This window comes from Schistocerca cancellata, chromosome 4 (genome assembly GCF_023864275.1).
Source record: "Schistocerca cancellata isolate TAMUIC-IGC-003103 chromosome 4, iqSchCanc2.1, whole genome shotgun sequence".
Lineage (NCBI taxonomy): Eukaryota > Metazoa > Arthropoda > Insecta > Orthoptera > Acrididae > Schistocerca > Schistocerca cancellata.
Genome location: NC_064629.1, coordinates 721,693,466 through 721,711,769, shown reverse-complemented (window position 1 = coordinate 721,711,769; position 18,304 = coordinate 721,693,466). Strand labels below are relative to the sequence as shown.

The following is an 18,304-nucleotide window of genomic DNA, read 5'->3' as shown; positions in this document are numbered from 1 at the left end:
TTCAAGAATCGAATCTACTACAGGGATCGAGGTAACATAATAATAAGACACTGGACGCATATTCGTGAGGACAATATTAAAGGCCGGCCGAGGTGGCCGAGCGGTTCTAGGCGCTACAGTCTGGAACCGCGCGACTTCTACGGTCGCAGGTTCGATTCCTGCCTCGGGCATGGATGTGTGTGATGTCCTTAGGTTAGTTAGGTTTAAGTAGTTCTAAGTTCTAGGGGACTGATGACCTCAGAAGTTAGGTCCCACAGTACTCAGAGCCATTTTGAACAAGATTAAAGTCCCGACCGACGTTCCTCGTTCATATTTTCTGAGGTTGTCTATACTACTACAGGCTAATGCCGGGATGGTTCTTTCAGAATAGCCCAGTGCAGACTCATTCCCTTATTCTTGTCCATTCCAAGCCAGTGCCTCGCCTGCACGATGGGGCGTTAAAATGTAACCATCCTTCAAGTTTCTTTCGTAGACACGGATAAAAATAAGATTGGCTACCTCCACTAAAATGATAACACGGCTACTGTTTTACCAAGTCCTGTATTAATCAGTTTCGCGGCTGATCTCTCACGTAGTCAGTAGGGAGCAACATTCGCTGTGGGATGTTTACGTTGAGAACGTCACCAAGTAGGCGCAAACAGCGATATCTGGCGGCGGCAGCAGACGCAAAAGGGCGGCTCTCGGTTCTGCCAAAGGGCAGCACTTCCGCTCAGATTACTCTCACAGAGGGCCATGTGGAAGCGCGCTGCTGCGGAGCCGAGGCGTTCCGTTATTGGTCAATAGTGGCGGACCGACACAAGTACTCGCGCCTCGCAAGCTTGTTCGGCACCGCACACGCCGACTGTGTAATCCAACTAAGTTTACATCTTACAGACCAAGAGTCCAACGCTCGTCATTAAGTAAAGAAAGTAATAATGACCACGAACGGATAAACTTATTGGGTAAAGAGAGACTCTTTCACAATCTGTGTAGATTAAAATGCAGATGAATGTTCAGTGCTGGAAACAACACACGAGATACACAGAAGCGCTAAAGAAACTGGTACAGGATCGCGTATTCAAATACAGAGACAGGTAAACAAGCAGAATACGGCGATGCGGTCGGCAACGCCTATATAAGACAACAAATGTCTGGTGCAGTTGTGCGATCGGTTACTGCTGCTACAATGGCAGGTTATCAAATGTAAGTTTGAACGTGGTGTTATAATCAGTACACGAGCGATTGGACACAGCATCTCCGAGGTAGCGATGAAGTGGGGATTTTCCTGTACTACCATTTCACTAGTGTACCACGAAAATGCCGGCCGGAGTGGCCGTGCGGTTCTAGGCGCTACGATCTGGAGCCGAGCCTGCGGTCGCAGGTTCGAATCCTGCCTCGGGCATGGATGTGTGTGATGTCCTTAGGTTAGTTAGGTTTAATTAGTTCTAAGTTCTAGGCGACTGATGACCTCAGACGTTAAGTCGCATAGTGCTCAGAGCCATTTGAACCATGAATATCAGGAATCCGGTGGAACTACATCAAATCTCCGACATCGCTGTGGACGGTAAAGGGTTCTGCAAGAACGTGACTAGCGATGACTGAAGAGAATCGTTCAACGTGACAGAAGTGCAACCCTTCCGCAAATTGCTGCAGATTTCAGTGCTCGGCCATCGACAAGTGTCAACGCGCGAACCATTCAACGAAACATCGTCGATATGTGCTTTCGGAGCCGAAGGCCCACTCGTGTACCCTTGATGATTGCACGACAAAAGCTTTACGCCTCGCCTGGGTCCGTCACAACCGACATTGGACTATTGATGACTAGAAACATGTTGCCTGGTCGGACGAGTCTCGTTTCGAATCGTATCGAACGGATGGACGTGTGCGGGTATGGTGACAGCCTCATGAATCCATGGACCCTGCATATGAGCAGGGGACTGTTCAAGCTGGTGGATGCTCTGTAATGGTGTGGGGTGTGTGCAGTTGGAGTGATATAGGACTCCTGATACGCCTAGATAGCACTCTGACAGGTGACACGTACGTAAGCATCCTGTCTGATGACCTGCATCCATTCATGTCTATTGTGCATTTCGACGGACTTGGGCAATTCCAGCCGGACAATGCGACACCCCACAGGTCTAGAATTGCTACAGAGTGGCTCCAGGAACACTCTTGTGAGTTTAAACACTTCCGCTGGCCACCAAACTCCCCAGACATAAACATTATTGAGCATACCTGGGATGCCTTGCAACGTGCTGTTCAGAAGAGTTCTCCACCCCCTCGTACTCTTACGGATTTATGGACAGCCCTGCAGGATTCATGGTGTTAATTCCCTCCAGCAATACTTCAGACATTACTCGAGTCCATTCCAAGTAGTGTTGCGGCACTCCTGCGCGCTCGAGAGGCCCGACACGATATTAGGCAGGTGCACCAGTTTCTGTGGCTCTTCAGTGTGGAGTTCCAAACACCACTGACTGTCGGTTTCGTGAACCAGACGGCGGGCAGTACCTTCCGCCACTCTCATGGCACAGTGTGCTTCCTCAGACACTGCTGACGGATCATTGTATCGTAACGGAAAGGGACTGAATTTGATACGAGCAAGAGGGAGGATCTATACGTATCTGCCGTCTAAGTGGAATTGACACATCCAGCCAGTTTGCCTTACGTTTTATAGGGAAATGGTAAAATCAGGATAATAATGCGTATTGATTTATATTACTAAATCGAAGTGTGGGGGAGGGAAGAAATTGTCACAACTTGACTAGAAGAATGGCATCAGGCAATCGTCAGTTTGGTAATGGAAGGAAGTGTGGTGGGTAAAACTAACAGAGGGACACCAAGGTTTGAATACACTAAGCAGGTTCAATTAGACCTAGATTGCAGTGGTTATGCAGACATGGAAGCCTTCACAGGATAGAGTAACGTTTACAACTGCAGCAAACCAGTACTGAAACTGAAGACGACGACGACAAAATCTATTTATGTGTTTATTTATTAGATGTAGTAAATGAACCTCGAAGGCACGACATTCTTAGCTGGTCGATCATACAGTTGGTGTGCATTGCAATTTCGTAAAGTTTCGTATCAGTGCTATTTTAGTTTTCGTAAAATACTGCTACTACTGACTAGCTTTTTGACATATATGCTAACAAGAGAAAGTCCCCATCGCGCCCCCCTCAGATTTAGTGGTAAGATTGCCCAGTAAATAGCCTGTCAAACACTGAACACAAGTCGAGCATGAAAACAGGAACAAGTTGTACTTGAACTGAGAAAAAAGAAGCAAAATAGAAACAGTAAACGGTCCCAAGGTTAAGATGTTCAACATTGAGCGCACTTGAACAACAACGGCGTCGTGGTTATGTGGGCACGGTGTTGGCCTGCAAAGAGGGGAGATGCGTGTTCGAACCCCCCACGTGCCCCCCTCCATTTCTCACAAATTTATGAATTATCCATCTGGTCATTGACGTATTTATTCACTGTATTCAGTGTCGTGGTGTAACGTCCGTTCGCGACAGCGAGGTGTAAGGACTGGAAGTCCAGACGTAAGTACCTCCTTTTTATTCTACACAAGTACCACATGTTATGACGGTTTGGAAGTTTTGACTCTTGAATTCGTATGTTGTAACATGTTCACACCCGTTTATTTGTTGTTTTATTTTCTGTGAGAGGTCTGTGCAGCATACCGCCTGCTCTCACTAATCACATTTACTTGAGACGGTAATTCATTCTTACCACATGACTCATGTTCTATAACCAATGTACAGTATGACAATTGCCAAGACTACAGAAGAACAGACAGTGAAGGACATGATGGAAAGTTCATAATTTTGAGAAACAAAAAAATAATGGTGCACGAGAAATATTTGAGCACGTCCTCCCGCTTCGCAGTCCAACCACGAGGCCGTCGTTTTTGCCGATCGCTTTATGTTGCATATCTTGAGCTTGGACCGTTCACTGTTTCTATTTTGCTTCTCTTTTCACAGTTCAGTGCACCTTCTCCCTGTTTTCATGCGTGATCTATGTTCAGTTTTTACGGTCTATCCACTGGACCATCTCACCACTAAATCTGAGGGGAGTGTGATGGAGAGTTTCCCTCTTAAGAAAATAAGTACGTCGGTTAAACTTGGAGTTGTAACACTACCGTACAATATCGTAAGTAAGCGTAGACTACGGTAATTTTCCTAGTAAACTTGGTCAGCTAACATTGTATCTGCACTACCTGTACGTAAGGTGCGTTGCGTACATATCTGGCTTTATCTTTTATCTATCGCTTTATTTAGGGGTGCGATCAGTGTCTTACTAGATTCCCGTAGAAACGGGAAGCGGTAAACAGTCTAGAAGCTGAGTGAGGCTATATAAAGTCCCGCGTAACCTGCCGAACATATTTTTTTATTTAAATTCCACAATGGTGTTATCATTGAAGTATTTAACGTATGTACCACTGCCAGGTAGTAAATCTTCTATCTCTCTTATTGGTTTCGGGCATCTAGTTTCCAGTTGTTTTCGTGCATTCGGGAGATAACTGTGACCCAACTGCTAGCACAACTGCATTCTAACTTCTCGACCGCTTGTGAAACGTTCAAAATTCTCATCCTTAAGTGAATCTTAAACAGTTAACGTCCTGTCGAATGTGAATCCTGCTCTTACTCCAGTTGCTGTTACGTGTTCTTGACATACAAGAGTAAAACCGTGTAACATTCTGACGACCACAATGATACTTTCTCTCGATTGAGAAGTCAGTTTCGCACTGATTAGGTGCTTATCACACGAAATTCTTGTTCCTTTTATACAATGTATTTAAATGATGTGGAGCATGAACTTTAAATTATTTCTGTTCCCCTATATTTAGTTTTGTAAAACGTAATGCAATACACTGTTGCGGACAAACAAGGAAAATGCTTTCCTGAATAATATCCTCGCCGATCTGTCGTTAGTTTGAAGTTTCTTTGGGAGGAAAAAACATCAGAATATGTCAGATGGAGAGTCATTAGCAAATACGGAAAGACTAAGGCGTGCCAAAGAACACTGTCACATACTTTTATAATTTCTCATCTGTATTAACTACGCAGCAGACACAAGATATCGCTTTACATGTTCGGGGACTGTGTAATCATCTGCTGTGCATCCGAAAGAACAGACCACTATATATCGTAGTTTGTTCTTTACATATAAGGTGATGACGACCATAGATTCATTCTTTCAGTGTTGATGCACACCAATCCCGATCTCTTGCGGGAATCCGGAATGGCGAGTAAGGGGTTCATGGGTATGTGACGCTACGCTAGTAGTGTGGAAAAGGCTGGGACTGGGGTCGGTTGGGAAGCGTGCTCGGGTGGCCAACGTGATTAACCCTCTTAATACGAAGGAAGGTGGGTACTTTGTGCCCATCCTTTGAAATACTGTAATTTTAAAATAAAAAAAATATTGTTTTTAATTAATTCTTCTACCAGATTCTATAAATATTATAAATTTTTAGGTAAAGTTAGCCAAAAAATTTAATTCTTAATTCTAGACGTCACTTACCACACTGAATGACGTATTCAATACTTTCAGGTTCAGAAACTTACCTACCCATCAATATCTTTTTAAAAAATATGTTGTGAGTAAAAGTCAACAACAATTAAAAATTTTAAAAAATTTTGTGGTTTTGGTAGTGTAACCCGAGCTGGATAGTACACATTACAGAAAGCGCGTTGATATTGCTAAGAGATACTTCCCTCACTGGCACAGATTTTCACCTGTTACCATTGATTCATTTCAATCCCCAAATGCGGCTAATGCCATTGAAAAAACTTTAAATAAGTGCTCGAATGGCCACTGGATCACATAAGGTGTCTGTTCTTTCGGACATGAAATAAAATCGTTATAACTTCTGAACGGTTTGCGTTAGGACATTAAAACTGCACGGTTGGCCGCGGGGCATGATGGGAATTAGTATGCGCAAGTGTGGTTTGGTTTATCGACGAAGCCCACTTTCATTTGGATGGGTTCGTCAATAAGCAAAATTGGCGCATTTGGGGGACTGAGAATCCACATTTCGCTATCGAGAAGTCTCTTCATCCTCAACCGGTGACTGTGTGATGTGCAGTGTCCAGTCAAGGAATAATCGGTGCGATATTCCTTGATGGCACGGTGACTACCGAACGGTACGTGAAGGCTTTGGAAGTAATTAAATCCCCAGTATCCAAAGTGACACTGATTTCAACAGAATGTGGTTCATGCGAGACAGAGCTGTACCCCATCGAAGCAGGAGAGTGTTTGATGTCCTGGAGGGGCACCTATGGCTCTGGGATACCCAGACGCCACTGGGATTAGTGTCGATTGGCCGCCATATTCTCCAGATCTAAACACATGCGACTCCATATTAAAAGAAAAGGCCTACAGCAATAACCTCAAAATCATTGCTGAGCTGAGAACATCCATTCAGGAGGTCATCGACAGCATCGACGTTCGGACACTTCAACGGGTCATGCAGGATTTCGCTATTCATCTGCGCCACATCATCGCCAATGATGGCAGGCATATCGAACATGTCATAACCTAAATTCGAATATCTGTAGTGACGTTTGCATGTTGAATAATGTGTGTACACTCCGTATTTTGTAATTAATTTACGTTTTTTTTCATATAGTTCAATAATTACCACCTTGTACATATAACACACGACAGCAGAAACACTTTCTGGCGTTCTCTATCATTGAGGAACGTAGGAAAGGAAGCTCTTGGTAAAATTAGAGTATCATAAATTTTAATGTTTAGAGAAGTGTTTCCTCTTTAATTCACTGTTTATTGACTATAAGACGTTTGCGTGAATCTTAAACAGTTGAAACGTATCTGATGTGGCGGAAGATCACTTTTATGGGCCAACCTTCTCGTCATATGGATCTGGTATTGCAATGATTACGTTTGTTCGTACAACGTGGTACCAGTGAAGACGATCTCTATACATGAAATTACCAACTGCATCTTTATTAATAAATTTAAATCAAGTTTCCTCATAAAAGAGAACATTTTTCGTGACTGCGTGAGCTTACAATTAAATAGTTCATAGTGAAGCAGAGATGCTTAGATAATTACTGATAGTTTGTTTCTGTTTTATTTTTCAGGCAGAGACGCTTCCACACATGAGCGTGAAACCATTGTAGCAGACGTCAGTTACAGGTAGGGAAAAAAAAATTCTAAACAAAGTCTGTAGCTACGTGTATAGTCTCATAAGCTGATCCACGTTTTCCTGTCGTGTCTGGTAACAAAGAAACAGGTAACAGATATTCAACCTGATTACATCTTACATACCCTCAGTGCAGGTAGGGGGAAGGGCGAAGATCTCTTGATACGTCAGGGGAAGAATTTTGTATCTTAGAAAATATAACCGTTCAGTATTACTGTAGGAATGAGACTGCCCTTTGCGCTCACTTACATACGTAACTAATAACGGGGCGTTCCTAAAATACCCGAGGTGGAGTCGATGTATCTTGCTAGTATTTCCTCAACGTATATTTCCGCGATGTGTGGCATGGTGAGATATTGATAGGACAGTACTCATCAGACTGTTAGTTAACAAATGAGACTGGAATGTATCTGAGTGTAATTTAATCATCAAATATTACATTTTTTTAAATTTAACTTCTTAAGTGTTCGAAGGAGCTTAAGGTAGGTCGTCCATGAGCGTGTTCAGCCACAGGCGAACATTAACATGCTTATAAGCCGTTTAAACAGGCGGCGGAATGCAAGTCATCTGCAACGAACCTTCAATAAACGAAAGTTATCAACCTGTACTGTTCACAGTCGTCAATGTAGAGGTAGCCTCCTGTGTACGAATAGAGCAAACTTTGTTTTCGTTTTTTCTTTAATCTTAATTGTGAGTCGAATGTAATAACGTACGTGTTTCAATCTTCAGGGACTAAGAGATATGAAATATCCACATATACAATGACGGCTACAAAAAAAAAAAAAAAAAAAAAAAAAAAAAAAAAAAAAAAAAAAAAAAAAATCGCAACACAAAAAATAATTAATGTAGAGTGATGAAATTTCGGGAATAATTTTGTCTAAGTTTCACCAGCTGCGACATTGTCACGTATATTAACAGTGATCCAATACTGTCGAATGTTTTTTATTCCAGTCTTTGATCACAATATCAATTCTTTTGACGATGACCGGTTTCAGTCAGTAATGACCATCCTTATATCTTTTCTACACCATGTCCTAAAGTGATAAGGCCGTAATGGCATCATCAAAACATATAAATATACTCAGCACAGCATCGTCACATAGATCTAAAATAAGGTGTAGAACAGGCCACATCGTCCACAAAATGACTGTGTGGACGATGTGGCCTGTTCTACACCTTATTTTAGATCTATGTGACGATGCTGTGCTGAGTATATTTATATGTTTTGATGATGCCATTACGGCCTTATCACTTTAGGACATGGTGTAGTAAAGATCTGAGAATGGCCATTACTGACTGAAACTGGTCATCGTCAAAAGAATTGATATTGTGATCAAAGACTGGAATAAAAAAACATTTGATTTGCCTAAGTAACATATTTAAGTTATTAACATTGCAAGACCACGGTTAATGTAAGCGCAAGATAATACACTGCAAATGTGAAATGCTGGTACATTAATAACCGGTGTAACCACCAGAATGTTGAATGCAAACATGAATCCATTGTGTTGTACAGTTGCCAGGTGTCAATTTGTGGATGGAGTTCCATGTCTGTGAAACTTGATGGGTCAATACAGGGACGGTTAATGCTGTTTGTGGATGACGCTGGAGTTGTGGTCCGATGATGCCTCGTATGTACTAGATTGGAGACAGGTGCGGTAATCGAGCAGGCCAAGGCGATATGTCGACACACTGTAAAGCATGTTAGGTTACAATAGCGGTACGTGGGTGAGTGTTATCATTTTGAAAAACACGCCCTGGAATGCTGTTCACAAATGGCAGCAGAACTGATCGAATCATCACACTGACGTACAAAATTAGTCACGGTGCGTGGGGTAACCACGAAAGTGCTCCTGTTATTATACGAAATCGTACGCCAGACCATAACTCCAGGTGTAGGTCCAGTGTGCCTAGCATGCAGACAGGCTGGTTGCAGGCCTCTACTGGTTTCTTCCTGACCAATACACGGTCATCACTGGCACCGAGGCAGAACCAGTTTTCATCAGAAAATAGAACAGACCTTCCCCCTGCCCTCCAATGAGCTCTCGCTTGACACCAATGAAGTTGCAAATGGCGGTAGTCTGGGGTCAGTAGAATGCACGGTATAGGCTGTCTGTCTCGGGGCTGTCCTGGAAGTAACCGATTTGCAACAGTTGGTTGTGTCATTGTGGTGCCAGCTGCTGCTCAAATTGCTGCTGCAGATTCAGTACGGTGCGCCACAGCCATATGCCGAACGTGATGGTCTTCCCTCTCTGTAGTGCCGCGTGGCCGTCCGGAGACCGGTCCTCTAGCGATCGTTCATTCTCGTGACCACCACGGCCAGCAATCATGTACAGTGCCTACATTCTTGCCAAGTGTTCCTGCTGAGGCGAAACTTGAATAGACGCCTACCAACTTTCGTTTATGTGGCATAACTCCTCCTTGGTGCAGTGACTCTTTTTTCCGTCAGCGTATGTAAGCTATACATCTCAGTGTCGTGATCAAGGATTTATGGCATGGGTACGATTTGCATTGGCGGACGTTCTAATCTCAATTTCGCGCTGTGAGCCTCGCCGATGAGCGCCCGTAGACCGCCTATTGAGCTCGATTTCCTCCAAACAGTTCTTCGACGGGAGGGAGCTAACAACCTAACGTCTCGTCGACAACGAGTTAGTTGGAAACGTTTTGGGGAAGGAATTAGCTGTGGTGTTATCCAAGGATTGATGGAGATTCGTTTAGCAACCGCTAAAGCTTCACGGAGATGCTCAACCAGTTCCAGGGGCACACGCTGCAAGAGAGGCGTTGTGCATCACGGTGTGGCTCACTGTTAAAGTTCAGAGAGCGTACGTTCCTAACGCGCTGCTTCCTGGACTCGGGTAGGCGCGCCGGCCCCGGGTCGAATCCGCCCGGCGGATTAACAACGGCGGTCGGTGTGCCAGCCAGACTGGATGTGGTTTTTAGGCGGTTTTCCACATCCCGCTAGGTGAATACAGGGCTGTTCCCCACGTCCCGCCTCAGCTACACGTCTCGCAGACATTTGAAACACATTCACACTATTTCACGATTTACACTAAACGCAGACAGCTGAGGTACACTAATTCCTTCCCGGGGGGATATGGGGTGGCGGCAGGAAGGGCATCCGGCCACCTCTTAAAATTAATGTTCCTAGAAGAGTCAGCCAGTATGTTGCTTCTTCCTAGATAAAGGTAGGCAAAGTTCCGCGTTCTGGGTGTAGATGGACCAGCCGGACCTGACCGACCGTTGTGTCATCCTCTGTCACTGACTCATTGGATGCGGTATAGAGGGGTATGTGGTCAGCACATTGCTGTCCCGGACGCTGTCGGGTTTCTTGACCTTTGAACCGCTACTGATCAGTCTAGTAGCTGCCCCATACCAGTTCTTCCACCAAGTAAAAACACTGGCGCTACCGGGAATCGAACCCGGGTCCTCCGCATGACAGTAAGTGCGCTGACGACTCAGCTACAGAAGTGGAATTCTTCCTACGTATATTTCGCGAAAAGACCATGAAGGTAGAATTAGAGAGACTGGAGTTCACACAGAGGCTTGCCAACAAACTTTTTCCCGCAAAGCATTCGCGACTGGAACAGGAAAAGGAGGAAGTGACAGTGACGGATGAAGTATCATCCGCCATACACTGTGAGTGAATGTGTGAATTCCTAAGGGACCAAGCTGCTGAGGTCATCGGTCCCTAGACTTACACATTACTGAAACTAACTTATGCTAAGAACAACACTTAACACCAATGCCCTAGGGAGGACTGAAACCTCCGGCGGGAGGGGTCGCGCAGTCCGTGACATGGCGCCTCAAACCGCGCGGCCACTCCGCGCGGCCCGCCATACACTTTAAGGAGGCTTGCGGAGTGTAGATGTAGATGTAAGGAACTATCCCAGCATTGGGTCTTTTACAGTTTACGTTTCTCAGCAGTAACGACGAGTTCGTTTGTTTCGCCGTATGATACTGCACTTGGCGGTTATTTGCTCCGCGCGACCGCTACGGTCGCAGGTTCGAATCCTGCCTCGGGCATGGATGTGTGTGATGTCCTTAGGTTCGTTAGGTTTAAGTAGCTCTAAGTTCTAGGGGACTGATGACCACAGCAGTTTTAAGTCCCATAGTGCTCAGAGCCGTTTGATTATTTGCTGTGTAATGACAAAAAAAAAAAAAAAACCACCTGCCCTTAGAGTTTGGATAGTAGACGACATGCATTCAGCTGAAAGGTTATCTAGATCAGCACCTGCAGCAACTTTTCCAGAAATGTAAATGTCTATTGTCGGTGAGTGACAAAAGTCCCATCATAATCTCGTCAGTAACTTCATTGAAATGAACTACGATGTGCGGATGCGAAGCGGTATCAGTCGTTCTCGGTGCCGATATACGGGCGGGAGGTTATGGCTGCCTCGCCAGTTTCCGATCAATTTCGCTAATGCAAAAAATTACCCTGACGAGGTGGAGTAAGAGCTATAGAGTACCTACGTCAGTATAGCTAGCATATTTACAGTATCTGTAAGTGAATCATTTATATTTAATAATAAAGCGTATTAAAAGGTTTCGACCTCTGTATGAAGCCTACTAGGTTGACTATCCGAGAATTCTTGTGTTGTCGTCAAAATTCCGTAACGGTATACGCCTAGCGGAGTGTCGTTAATGCTTTTTCAGGGAAAAGCGATTCATCAGAATTGGCCGCCGTCATGTGACGCAGGCGCCAGTGCTCACCAGCTCTGTGCTTTCAGCTCAACATTCTGTAGATTATATTCCGACTTGTCCCATGACTAACAAGGGAACTTTCCCAAATGTAAATAACCGATCTTGATTAAAGGAAGCGGGTGTGCAGAGGGGCAAAATAATGAAATACGAAATTTTTGTTTGTGTCCAGTTTCATTTTTAAAGGATAAAAAACACCCCGAAAAGTAACTGGGTGTATTAACCCTCTGACGCCCAAGCCTTTTTTTCTAACTTGGATGCCTAAGGGGGGGGGGGGGGGGGGGTCGGCGAGCCCACAGGTATTAAATAAGTTTACTGACGGAAAATTACAACTTTCCAAATGGTTTAGGTATTTTAACTAAGGCATCGGTTTATAAATGTTGTTAATTGTTATAAATATTGGATTGAGTGAATAAAAAATTGACATATTACAATACAAAATACAGATGTGTTCATATACAATAGACTACTCTAAGTCATCAACTTCAAGGCAAGAGACACACTTCACAATTTTTTTCTGAATGTGTGTTACACACATATTTATGACACTGTCCACAATACTGTTTTGATTTACTTAGATTGTTGTACTTCTGCTTCTTTGTTTTAGCTTTTCTTACACAAATATGGCACCGACCTTTCCCTGCAGGAGGCTGACGTGCTTCTGTTGTCACTTCTTTGATTTTCTTTTGTAGAATAGTCTCCATTGATTGAACAATTTGGTTAGATAACTCTCTTACATTGGCACTTCTTTCTTCTACCTGCAGTTTCACTAGTTCCATCCCAGCTTGCAGAAGATAAAATTTACGTTTGTTGTGTTTCTTTTCATTCCATCTTGGATGTTGCTGGATGAATATGGTGGTTGCATTGATAGCACAACTGTCGATGAGAGAGTAAAATACAGATAGAGGCCATCTCTTTGTTTCCCTCTTGCAGGTGTACATACGCGCCATTTGATCAATGGTATCAATTCCACCTTTAGTGGAATTATAATATGCATTTATCTCGGTTTTATTCTTCTCTCCTCCAACAGTGCCTTTATCTCGGTGCATTGTTGACACCATCAGTAAGTTTTTACTTGGTTTCGTTTTTGCTGTGTAGGACACCAAAGTTACTGGAGGCCTACGTGTTGGGAACTGCACTAATTCACTGCAAGTTTACAAGATAAATAACAGATGACTGACATCAACAATCACTTCCTCTGAAAGTAAACAGATTGTTGTGAATATCAAGAATACCAACCAACAACAAACTAACTTGCATTGTTGTAGAGATGAGAAATACGAAATCCTACTAAGGCAAATTTTCTATAGCATGGAAGCCTAAGGGGGGTTGGGTTGTTGGACCCATAATAAGTTTATTTATTTTTTCTTTCAAAGCAGGAATTTTCTATAAAATATATTGACACTAACGTTTGATAAAATAGCCAACAAACAATAACTGAAAGGGAATATGTAGTATGAAAGTTACTTGGGCAAAAGCAGGGACATAAAAAAATTGTGGGTTCAGCGAACCCCCCCCCCCCCCTCCTTCGGCGTCCTAGGGTTAAGTATGGAATGTGTTTTATATTGTGTTCTCCGTCGTGTATGTTATATGAAGAAACTTAGTTCATTTTATGTGTATAGTGTAAAAAAACAAGTTATGTTTTAAACATTTCTATTCAGATTATCGTTATTATCATGATTTTGTCTAATAATAATAAGATACGTACTATTTTCGAGTAACAAAATACATGCTTGTGAAATAGTAAACCAAAAAATAAACAAACATGAATGTAAAACGTAAAATAAAAAATTAAAATATGGAACTTGTATAATTACAATAAATAATTAGAATAACAATGAATGAATGTTTAGATATTTTAATTAGGTACATTGAAAATACTCTCACAGCACATAGTTTACAGATTATTTTCCAGAAATGGTGTTTCAGAAACCAGCTTTATATGGATGTATGTGGCTTGAAAGCTTCTTTAATTGATATTGTAGCAAAATTTTTCATTTTTCAAAATAAATGATCGTGGGATATTTTGCAAAATTTCATATTATTACAAAAGTTCATTATACCTTTTTCAGCAACGGTAATTACGTATGAACTGTTCTATGAACAACATTTTTTATATATGATTGTTTCGAAGATATTTCCTCTCAACCAAATAATGGAAAATTACCTTTCTGGGTGTATTTTACCCCTTAAAAGTGAAATTGGGTTTAAACGAAAAAATAGGTATTGCATTGTTTTACCCCGTCTGCACGCCTACCAAGTTTCATCACGATCGTCTATTTCACTTCGAAATGTTCCTCTGCATGTTGCTGTGGCCTGCATGGTCCCAAGGAACCTGATAAAAAATACATAAATAAATAACTCAACAATGCATTTCGAGAGACATTGGTCTCATCAAGTTGTCGACACTCAGATCATGTGATAAAAACACAAAAAACTGTAACAAATTTTCGGCGTAAATAAAATGAAACAGTGTGGACTATGGACCCTCGTCTTAATTTAAGTCGTCCACTTCCGTTTTTGTCGGTCCCATCGCAGACCGCAAACATGCCCCAGATGGTTTTCTCTTCATTAGCTGTGAGCACCAAAGAGTGGCCGGCCGAGGTGGCCGAGCGGTTCTAGGCGCTACAGTCTGGAACCGCGCGACCGCTACGGTCGCAGGTTCGAATCCTGCCTCGGGCATGGATGTGTGTGATGTCCTTAGGTTGGTTAGGTTTAAGTAGTTCTAAGTTCTAGGGGACTGATGACCTCAGCAGGTAAGTCCCATAGTGCTCAGAGCCATTTGAACCATTTTGAACCAAAGAGTGTCCATTTGACACTTCTCGTGGTGACCTGGCGTAGTTGTTGGCTGCAGTGCCCTAGGTATTACCGTGTATGCGCAGCTATTGATGGAATCGCCCTATTCTTATCAAGTGCGACATTTTTACTCTCTCTCTTATGACTGAGAAGTCGACGTGATGTTAATCTTTAACCTTTTTCCCTTCATTCCATACATTTTATTTTCTGTACCAGAATAGTCATCGCAGCGTAACAAGTTATTCTCAAAGTACGCCAAATGCGACACATGAATCCAGCTTCTTATACGGGACTACTGTTTGTACATCGGCACTGAGGTGACAGAAGTCATAGGCTAGCGATATGCACATAAATGGAAGGCGGTAGTATCGCGTATACAAGGTATAAAACGGCAGTGTATTGGCGGAGCTGTCATTTGTGCTCAGGTGATTAATGTGAAGAGGTTCCCGACGTGATTAGGGCCGCACGAGGATAATTAACAGGCTTTGAACGCGGACTGATAGTTGGAGATACAAGCATTGTACATTCCATTTCTGAAATCGTTAGAGAATTCAGTATTCCGAGATCTACGAGGGTTGATTAAAAAGTAATGCCTCCACCTTCGTAACTCTTCAACAGTTGGCAGCATTGGTATGCGGCAGGTACTGTCTTGTTCCGTAGCCTCTTCTCTGCAGCTCCAGTTGGCGGGAAGCCTTAGCATTGAATGTTTGTGTTACAGTGTAAAGTATGGAACCCTGCGCAGACGGTCGGTCAATGCGATTTAAGCAATGTGCAGCCATTGAATTCTTGAGAGCAGAAGGTGTCACCCCAAAGGAGATTCATCAGAGAACGAAAGCAGTCTATGGTGATTGTGTTGATGTGAGTACTATGCATCGTTGGGCGAGTAAGTTTAAAGATGTTGAGGCGGGAACATCTAACCTGGATGACAAACAAGGAGTTGGATGTCCTGTGACAGCAACCACCGAGTTTCACAAGCAAAATGTTGACAGATTGATTAGGACGATCGTCGTATCACTCAGAGAGAAACTGCAAGCACAATCGTCATTTCACAAGAACGTGTGGCCATGATTTTTCTAGCTCAGGGCTGCATCTTGAATTTCTGTTTCTGGGGCGAGTCTTTGTGTCGATATTCCATAGACTGGCGTTTCGTCTCCGGGTCGTAATGGTGCACCCACGTTTCGTCTCCTGTCACAGTTGAATGGAGAAAGGAGTCACCTTCATTCTCGTAACGCGAGAGGAGTTCCTGGCAAATTTCAAGTCTGTGTGCTTTCATTTCAGGAGTCAGCATCCGGGGTACCCATCGTGCACAGATCTTCCGATAGCCAAACGAAGCAATAATGTGACCCACATGTTCTTGTGAAATGATGATTGTGCTGGCAATTTCTCTCTGACTGATACGACGATCGTCCAGAGTCAATCAGTTAACATTTTGCTTGTGAACTCGGTGGTTGCTGTCACAAGACGTCCAACTTTTTGTCTGACACACAGATCAGACGTTCGCGACTCAACATCGTTAAACTTACTCGAGCAACGACACACAGTACTCACATCAACACTATCATCATAAACTGCTTTCACTCTCTGATGAATCTCCTTTGGGATGACGCCTTCTGCTGTCAAGAATTTAGTGACTGCACGTTGCTTAAATCGCACTGACCGACCGTCTGTGCAGGGTTCCATACTTTACACTGTAACAGCACAATCGTTCAATGCTAGGGCTTCCCACCAACTGGAGCTGTAGAGAAGAGGCTACGGAACAAGCCAGTACCTGCCGCATACCAATGCTGCCAACTGTTGAAGAGTTACGAAGTTAGAGGCATTAGTTTTCAGTCAACCCTTGTACAATGTCAAGAGTGTTCCGAGAATACCAAATTTCAGGCTTTACCTCTCAACTACGGATATCTCAGTGGCCGACGGCCTTCACTTAACAACCAAAACAGCGGCGTTAGCGCTAACAGACAAGCAACACTGCGTGAAATAACCACAGAAATCAATGTAGGACGTACGACGAACGTGTCCGTTAGGACAGTGCGGCTAAATTTGGCGTTAATGGGCTATGACAGCAGACGACCGACGCTAGTGCCTTTGCTAACAACACAACATCGCCTACAGTCTCTCCTGAACTCGTGACGGAACCGGTTGGACCCTAGACCACTGGAAAACCATGGCCTGGTCAGATAAGCCCTGATTTCAGCTGGTAAGATCTAATGGTAGGGTTTGAGTGTGGTGCAGATCCTACGAAGCCATGGACCTAAGTTGTCAACAAGGCACTGTGCAAGCTAGTGGTGGCTCCGTAATGGTGTGGGCTATGTTTATATGGAATGTACTGCGCCCTCTGGTCAACTGAACCGATCATTCACTCAAAATGATTATTTACCGCTACTTGGAGACCATTTGCAGTCACTCATGGACTTCATGACAATGCTTCATATAACAGGGCCACAACTATTTGCGATTAATTTGAAGAATGTTCTGTACAATTCGAGCGAATGATTTGGCCACCCAGACCGTCCGACATGAATCCCATCGAACTTTTATGAGACAGAATTGAGAGGTCAGTTCGTGTACAACGTCATTCATCGGCAACAGTTTCGCAATTATGGCCGGCTATAGACGCAGCATGGCTCGGCATTTCTGCAAGTGACTTCCGACGACTTGATGCCTAGTCGAGTTACTGCACTACGCCGTGTAAAAGAAGGTCCGACACGATATTAGAAGGTATCTTTTTCTTCTCAGTTTAAATGTTTATATTTCCTTGAAAAAGCTGTAGCCCGTGGGCTTGTGGAATGCTCTTCAGTATCCCCTGCGCGTATGGCGTATTTAGCCAGGAGTCCCCTTCTGGAGAGTTCAGCCGCCTGGTGCAAGTCTTTATTTAATAATGCCACGTCTACGGCGATGACACACACACACACACACACACACACACACACACACACACACACACACACAAACCTAGCCCCGAGTGGAGAAATTCTCCGAAACGATCGGTAACCGAACGTGGGGGCCCGTGACCGTGAGACAGCAAAACTAACCACGAGTTGGTGTCTGCATCTCCTCAATCAAAGGGAATAACTGCGGCGAAGTATGAAGCAGAACGTGCTGTTCGTAGCAGCTAAGGCGAGTCACGTCCCTCTTGCTTGTCCGGTTTGTTGTCGCGAAGTCAGTTTTTCCTGCACATGCCAACATGCGCGTCACGTTTCACGTGCTCCAAAAAAGTCCACGGCGATATGTTACAGGCTCCATCAAAAACTTGACGAAATCTGCAGAGACAAATGTGAGGTTGACAACCAATCTGCACATGCAGTGCGCGACTTGCAGTGGCACGATTTGCCAGTAATTACTGTGCATGGTGGTTGCACACGATTCTTACACCATCTCCTGGCGAGGAGTAGACTGAGACCGTCATCTGAAGGGACATGAAAACGTACGTGGACAAGGAGCTAGTGACGACACAGTGTGGAATTCGACGTTCCACTACACTGCGAAGATGAAGCGAAGAATCTGGCATGACATACTTTTTCCTCGTGGAGAGGCATGAGATGCGTCGCCGGTTTTATGTCACAAGCAGAACTTTGGAGACCCCGTATTGTATGCAGTTAAACTCTGTATTTATTTGTTATTCCCGGCCGGAGTGGCCGAGCGGTTCTAGGCGCTACAGTCTGG

At 43.8% G+C, this 18,304-nt stretch overlaps 1 protein-coding gene across 3 annotated transcripts in view; it reads left to right on the top strand.

The window, feature by feature from the left end:
* LOC126183764 (laminin subunit beta-1) overlaps nucleotides 1–18,304 on the top strand; it is a 344,910-nt gene that overhangs the window by 50,561 nt on the left and 276,045 nt on the right. For all 3 annotated transcript variants that reach the window (XM_049925993.1, XM_049925992.1, XM_049925991.1), the window contains exon 2: nucleotides 7,086–7,140. The gene's annotated coding sequence lies outside the window, so the exon portion shown is untranslated. The remainder of the gene's footprint in view (nucleotides 1–7,085; nucleotides 7,141–18,304) is intronic.